Consider the following 7941-nt stretch of genomic DNA (forward strand, 5'->3'; position numbering starts at 1 on the left):
TCTCTCTCTCTCTCTCTCTCTCTCTCTCTCTCTCTCTCTCTCTCTCTCTCTCTACATAACTGTAAATTGTGGTAGAGGTGATACTGTTAATGGCATGTTGATTGATATAGGGACGCCGGAGTGGGATTTTGAAACGTGAAGTGGAATTGAAAAGATAAATATTTCAAGGAAAATGTTTTAAGGATAGAAAACTGTGTGTGTGTGTGTGTGTGTGTGTGTGTGTGTGTTACAAGACGTTTACAGGAAGCAGCGAGTGAAGCATTCGATTATCATTTAAATTTGGTTCATATTGTTCAATGATTTGAATGATTCGCTGTGTTTTGTTGCCAAGACCGTAGAGCTGGGCGACCTTGAGGTGTGTCGAGATGATCGGGAGAGGGTCAGAGGGAGCGGGAGAGGAGAGAACACAAAGGTTGTTGGCCAGCCAAGGAGAGAGGTAGCTAAATGTGGAAATGTGTGAGTTAGAGACAAGGAGAGGAATGAGGATAAATGGATGACTTTTCTTGCATCATAAGAGACTACGTAGGTGGTGGAGAGAGAGAGAGAGAGAGAGAGAGAGAGAGAGAGAGAGAGAGAGAGAGAGAGAGAGGCTAGATGAGGAAATGACAAAATTTTAGTCTATGAGAGGAATGAGGATAAATTCACTATTCTTTTGCATCATAGAGAGCATTGCAGCACCTCCCCTGTATCATACTCGTGGGAGCGGCTTTTGGTGATCATATTGCAGGTTTTCAGTTCCTCTCTTCATCCGGCCAGGCTTCCAGTAGACATGCCCTTAGGATCATGTTTCAGGATGTAGCCTTTGTAACAACACCCTTTCTGTCGTTTTAGCTCTGTTTCCTTTAGTGAATATTGTGTGTGTGTGTGTGTGTGTGTGTGTGTGTGTGTGTGTGTGTGTGTGTGTGTGTTCACGTCGCTGCTGGTCATCCAGTCAGCCTTCCCCGTTACGGAGCGAGCTCAGAGCTCACAGACCGATTTCCGGATAGGACTGAGACCACACCACACTTCGTACACCGGGAAAGCGAGGCCACAACCACTCGAATCGCATCCCGTACCTACTTGCTACTAGGTGAACCGGGGCTACTACACATTTTAAGAAGTTCGGACATATGCCTTGCCGCGCCGGGGACTTAAACCCTGGCCTTCTCGGTGTGTGTGTGTGTGTGTGTGTGTGTGTGTGTGTGTGTGTGTGTGTGTGTGTGTGTGTGTGTGTTTCTGTATCTGCTTGGAGGATTTTCTATTTATCTATCTCCTTATCCAGTTTCTTCCTCTGCCTCTTGAAAATATAAAATATAACAATAACCTTCCAAAAATTTTGCTCATATTTTACGTAGGGTCTCTTCAACTTCAACCTTTCCCGCCTTTCATTATCTTTTCCTCTGTAATTCATATAATGTTCCAGGTTTTCTACTGCTGCTTCACAAATCAGGTATTTACTGTCTTCTGTGAATCTTTGCGTGTCCCAAAGAATTAAGTTACTTGTTCTTACCCAAACAAGATGGCTGAAGTTACTGTTATATGATAGGTCAACATTCTCCACTGCATTTTTCCAATCATTAGAGATATAGTAAACTATTTCTATTTTACTTCTTCCTATAATTTGTTGTACTTATGACAATTCTCCACTGCATTTTTCCAATCATTAGAGATATAATAAACTATTTCTTTTTTACTTCTTCCTATAATTTGTTGTACTTATGACAATTTATAATATAATTATGATTATTAGCTCCTTTCTTTGCCTTTCTGGTATACTTATAATATTGTCAGAAATTTTCCCAAGATAGTTTTTAGTGCATGTCACCCATTTTATCCCCTTTGTTCCGGCGGGGTTTTGAATGAATTAGTTCTTACCTTCCTGTTGTAGGTTATGTCATTTGGGAGTGTTTCTGTGGTTTTTCAAGTGGATATCGAAGGTAAACGTAAATTTACATATAATATGTATTTAAGATTAAATACGTCTTGCGACAGAGTATCTGGGGGAAAAAGAATGTAGCGGGAGCGGACAAGCCTGTGCCCTGTGAGATAGCGCGTTGACACCCGACACAAGACTCTATTCAGCCCGGCTCTTGGAGACCTGAGTGCCTAAAAAAAAAAAAAATGTTGACACTAGAATTACGACTGGGTTTGCTACTGTCACTATACATGAATATATCCATGAGTCTTCTGATTACATGAATTAAGCAAGGAAAAGTTACTTATGAATATTACATGTTAAGATATAATACATTAAGGGTAAACATGCAAATCACTTATATGATAATTTATAATGTAGATGCAACTGAGTAAATCAATGGCACTTAAATAGGCTGTGGAAAGATCCATCACACGTGTGACGTATGCTGGCGTGATCATGTCTGCCCCACCCGTGTGGAGTATTAGGGTGCCACACTTATAATCACATTTATACTTACACATATAATAATAATTAGAGAATTAATTATAAGTACGACGTCTTTAACTATGTGACTCCGTTACACTTTGCCTCTTCATTACCTCCACCAATGACACACCCGTTTCTCGCATACTTCCTGACCCTTGATTTTATTCTATATACTGCATTTTCTATGCTTTGTAGTCTGTCAATATGCTTTTGAGTGAAATTTATCGCACTTGTTTTATGCAACCAACACTTCATTGAAGCTTTTTGCAATTATGTATACTATATGTTAAGCTAGACTGCTTTCTTTACCATGTTCTTCTTGTGCTCTTGGAAGCAGAGTTTCTTATAACTGATTGTAACACCAGATACTCGATGCCTTCTGTTTTTTTTTTTTTTTTTCACTGTTATTAGATATTATGAAGTTACTTCTCTCTATTCAAATTTAATCCAAATTTCTCACTTTTATTCCTCAGGGCGATCAATGTTATTTTTCTATTCTTCTAAAGTTTCTGAAAACTGTAGACAATCATCAGCATAAAAGGAAAAAAAAAAAAAAAAAAAAAGGAAAAAAAAATGTATTCATTTGATGTCTCTCATCTTTGTATCCAATCTGTGTTGTGTGTAATTCATTCAGTATAAGGTCGGTAACTAACTTGAAGAGTGTTGTTGCTGATCCCTGTTTTATTCAAATTTGTACGAGTATTCATGATGGCTTATGTTAATGATTCCAACATTTTGTCAGCCAAGGATTGGGTAACAGAGGGGATGTTTGTACATTGAGAATGAAGATACTTGTCGAGTGAAGAATAGGTGAAATAAAGGACCATTTAGAATATGAGGACTGGAAAAGAGGATCCGGCATAATTGGGGAATGTATAGATGAAAGTGTAGACTGTCACTAGAGATACGAGCACCATTACATGAGTGGGTGTTTTGCTAAATACTCGTACTTTAGGCGTTAAGAATAAGCTGTTCATGCATCAAGACTAGAAATATAAGAACCATGGTATGACTGGGGAACGTACACGGATTTTCGCTATAGATAATAAATAGAAAAAATGATAATGATAATAATAATAATAATAATAATAATAATAATAATAATAATGATAATGATAATAATAATAATGCGTATCCACTCACTTTTCACAACTGTTTATTTTTTCCTGTTACAAAACAAGCTTCCGTAGTAGTAGTAGTAGTAGTAGTAGTAGTAGTAGTAGTAGTAGTAGTAGTAGTAGTAGTAGCAGCAGCAGCAGCAGCAGTTGTAGCAGCAGCAGCAGCAGTGGTGGTGGTGGCAGCAGCAGCAGTGGCAGCAGTGGTGGTGGTGGTGGCAGTGGTGGCAGCAGCAGTGGTGGTGGTGGTGGTGGTGGTGGTGGTGGTGGCAGCAGCAGCAGTGGTGGTGTGGTGGTGGTGGTGGTGGTGGTGGTGGTGGTGGTGGTGGTGGCAGCAGCAGCAGTGGTGGTGGTGGTGGTGGCAGCAGTGGTGGTGTGGTGGTGGTGGTGGTGCAGTGGTGGTGGTGGTGGTGGTGGTTGTGGTGGTGGTGGCAGTGGTGGTGGTGGTGGTGGTTGTTGTGGTGGTGGTGGTGGTGGTTGTGCAGCAGGTGGTGCCAGTGGTGGCAGCAGCAAGTGGTGGTGGTGGTGGTGGTGCAGTGGTGGTGGTGGCAGTGGCAGCAGTAGCAGTGGTGGTGGTGGTGGTGGTGTAGCGGTGCTAATGGTGGTGGCAGTGGTGGTGGCAGCAGTAAAGCAGTGGTGGTGGTGGACTGGTGCTAATGCAGCAGTGGTGGTGGTGGTGGTGGTGGTGGTGGTGGCAGTGGTGGTGGTGGTGGTGGTGGTGGTGGCAGCAGCAGTGGCAGTAGCACAGCAGCAGTGGTGGTGGTGGTGGTGGTGGTGGGTGGTGGCAGCAGTGGTGGTAGCAGCAGCAGCAGCAGTAGTAGTAGCAGTAGTAGTAGCAGTGGTAGCAGTGGTAGTGGTAATAGTAGTGGCAGTAGTGACAGTATAGTAGTAGTAGTAATAGTAGTAGTAGTAGTAATAGTACTACTACTACTAGCAATAGTAGTAATAGTAGTAGTAGTAGTAGTAGTAGTAGTAGTAGTAGTAGTAGTAATGATTATATTCTGTAATACACTTGTGTCGCTCATCCATTACATTGAAAAGGCACAACTAGCTGACGTCACACGGGTTTATGAGAACAATATTACTGTTCTACCAACAATATTAAAACCTCTAGATTATGAGCACGAAAACCATTCTTGAGAACGAGGCAAATCACCTCTGTAGTCTTAGAAAAAATTTGCGAAGAGAGAACGAAGCGAATGAATACAAGCTTAGTGGTGGAAGTGCGGGAAAGCAGAGTCTAGGCTAGCAGAGAGGGGCAATTGCAAGGGACGGAGAGGTGAGCGTTGACAGAAGACAGCTTGTAGGCGGGAGAGTCGCATTTATTGTAAGGAGATTGCCCTTAAGTTAGCTGGGGAAGCGTTGACCCTTTCTGCGCTTCCACAGTTTTTTCCCGCTGTTTTCTGTGCGAACAATGAGAGAGAGAGAGAGAGAGAGAGAGAGAGAGAGAGAGAGAGAAGATAAAGCAAAGGCAAAAGGATAAGAGCGGTTTCGGTTAACACACTCTCTCTCTCTCTCTCTCTCTCTCTCTCTCTCTCTCTCTCTCTCTCTCTCTCTCTCATAATACATAATCAGGTCACATTTCAAGGCAGGTTGAACTCAAGAGCTTGCCTGTCTTCCCAGAAACATCTCAATTGTGACCTTGTGTTTCTGTGCCAGAGGAAGAAAAAAATAACTGGAAATGAATGCTATAAAAACACGAACAAATAAATTCTTTCTCTCTCTCTCTCTCTCTCTCTCTCTCTCTCTCTCTCTCTCTCTCTCTCTCTCTCTCTCTCTCTCTCTCTCTCTCTCTCTTATTTATTTAGTTGTTTGTAAGAGACAATTAATAAGAATTTTCATTTTACACTTGTCCTAAAATTTGTTTTTGCTTTTTATTCTTGATCTTGGTTTTTCTACCTTATGGATTAATATGAATAATGAAAAAAAATGAGTGAATGATGGAAAAGTGTGTGTGTGTGTGTGTGTGTGTGTGTGTGTGTGTGTGTGTGTGTGTGTGTGTGTGTGTGTGTGTGTGTGTGTGAAATAAGAAAGTGAGAGTGAGAGTGAGAGTACATTCCTATCTCAGGAAATTCAGTTATTGATAATTGAAAAGTTTTACAAGAGGGTACTTAAAGGAGAAAAGAAAAAAAAAAAAAAACAGTTAAAAAAGATACACCCACACAAAATCATAGATCATATCTTTTTATGTATATTTCATGAGACAACCAGAAACTGAATGGTAAGGATGAAATAGACAAACGATAAACACACACACACACACACACACACACACACACACACACACAGAGAGAGAGAGAGAGAGAGAGAGAGAGAGAGAGAGAGAGAGAGAGAGAGAGAGAGAGAGAGAGAGAGAGAGAGAGAGAGAGAGAAACCGTCCTTTTCTATATAAATCTCTTAAAACGAAACCTTAAATTGATAGTTAAATGATGAAACAAACTCTAAAAGGAAACAAAAAAAAAAAAAAAAAAAGAATCAAGCGTAGCTCCCTATTCTCTCGGTTAGCGAGGCAGTGATACGGAGACAGACGCCAGTATGATAGAGCAATCTTGCTCACCCCACAACACCCGAACTGTGCCCTGCGACTGCGACTGTCTATCCATTGCTTTCAAGGTCCATATTATGAAACACTTGCGCACGCACCTCATTACTCTCAAAATCCGGGTGGTTCCTTAAGACACAATGAATAGAAATTGTTACGAAACTAGCTACGTTTGGACTGAGAATTGTGCTAGACATAACACACGGCTCGTTGATTTTAGAGAGCAAAGCGTTTCTGAATGCGGACTAAAATCTCACGGGGTGTTATCTCTACTAATCTAACAGTCTGCAGCTGATGTTGGTGGGACTTTCCAATGGTGCTTTCCTCTAGTATCGGGATAGGTTAACATGTGGAAATGTGTTGCTTACGTGTACTCTTCGTGATACTGATAGTTTTACCAGATTCTAGTTGAAGTTAGTTGTTAAGACTTCACGAGTTTTGTGTATGATTTTGATATGTTAACAGTTAGCATTATAAGTTATTAGCGTTTTTTTATTTTTTATTTTTTATTATGGTTTCATGATTTTAAGATTTTTATCAAGTTCTGTTGTAAGTTATTGTGGTTTTAAGAATATACTTTGTGATCCTGATATGTCAACAAGCGGTAGTAGACGTTATTAACGTTTTCTAAGATTGATTTCATGATTCTAATTGTTTTATCAGATTCTAGTGAAAGGTTTCTCTCTTTTTCAATAACGAATTCTATAATTCTATGGAGTATGGTGCAGGAAAGAGAGAGAGAGAGAGAGAGAGAGAGAGAGAGAGAGAGAGAGAGAGAGAGAGAGAGAGAGAGAGAGAAACTGATACAGACTTGTTCAAACTAGTATGCTGTAAAAACTTTCCTCTTCTACCTTGAACCGAAGGCGTAGAGGGTAAGTAAATTCAACACCGGGACGGAACAATAGTTACAGACACATAGCTCAAAGTAGTAGTCTAACCTTCCACTTCTACTTGAGATGCTTTAATACCATGAAAGGGAAAGAAGAAAAGTGTGAATACATTGCCCACTAATTTAATCCCAACCATAACACAACTGTTCCAGATACATGCCTAAAAACAATGATATAATTTCCTCTTATGATGACCTGATGATCATGAATTGATGGTGTGTGAGTTTAAAGGTACTGTGAATAACGAGAGTGGTGTGAGTCTGAAGGTACCTTTGAGTCAGTATAGTTAACTTTAAACCGACCAGTATAACAGTTACAGACATATGACAAATTAGTAATCTATCTTTCCTCTTTGCTCTCGGTAACCTTTGAATCATGAATGTGTGACGTGTGAGTGTGAAGATATACCTATGAAACATGAAAGGATAGTTAACTTTGATCCGCTAGGACAACAATTAAAATCATGTGACAGATCAATATTCCACCTTTTCTGTCTAATCTGTATGATTTGTGGATACGTCTCAGTCTGATGCAACGTCCTTATCATTCATGAAGAGGAAGTTAACTTTAAATCTGACGCCAGGGCAACAGTAACAGACAAATGACTCAAACCAATAAAATGAAACTTTCCTCTTCTATTCTCGATGATGCAACGTCCCTGCCACTTGAGATACGTCCTTATCATTCATGAAGAGGCAGTTAATTTTAAATCTGACGCCAGGGCAACAGTAACACACAAATGACTCAAACCAATAAAATCAAACTTTCCTCTTCTATTCTCGATGATGCAACGTCCCTGCCACTTGAGATAACCTTGCCAGGACACAATGCTAGAAAGCTGGTTGGTTGGCTGGCTGTCTGGTTGGATGTACGCTTGTCCAGTGCCCTTAGAAAGACCTCTGTTGGTAGTTATTATTCGTGTTTTCCCTTTCTCCTTTGCCATCGCTGGGTGGGGTGATGTTGACGTCTTGTTATTGTGTTGCTGGCATTGTTGGGGTACTTGTGTGTATG

At 40.6% G+C, this 7941-nt stretch overlaps 1 pseudogene; it reads left to right on the plus strand.

Moving 5' to 3' along the window:
- LOC123512305 overlaps positions 1-2398 on the plus strand; it is a 28714-nt pseudogene extending 26316 nt beyond the window's left edge.
- The last annotated feature ends 5543 nt before the right edge of the window (positions 2399-7941 follow it).

The sequence above is a fragment of the Portunus trituberculatus genome, chromosome 33 (assembly GCF_017591435.1).
Source record: "Portunus trituberculatus isolate SZX2019 chromosome 33, ASM1759143v1, whole genome shotgun sequence".
In the NCBI taxonomy this organism is placed as follows: domain Eukaryota; kingdom Metazoa; phylum Arthropoda; class Malacostraca; order Decapoda; family Portunidae; genus Portunus; species Portunus trituberculatus.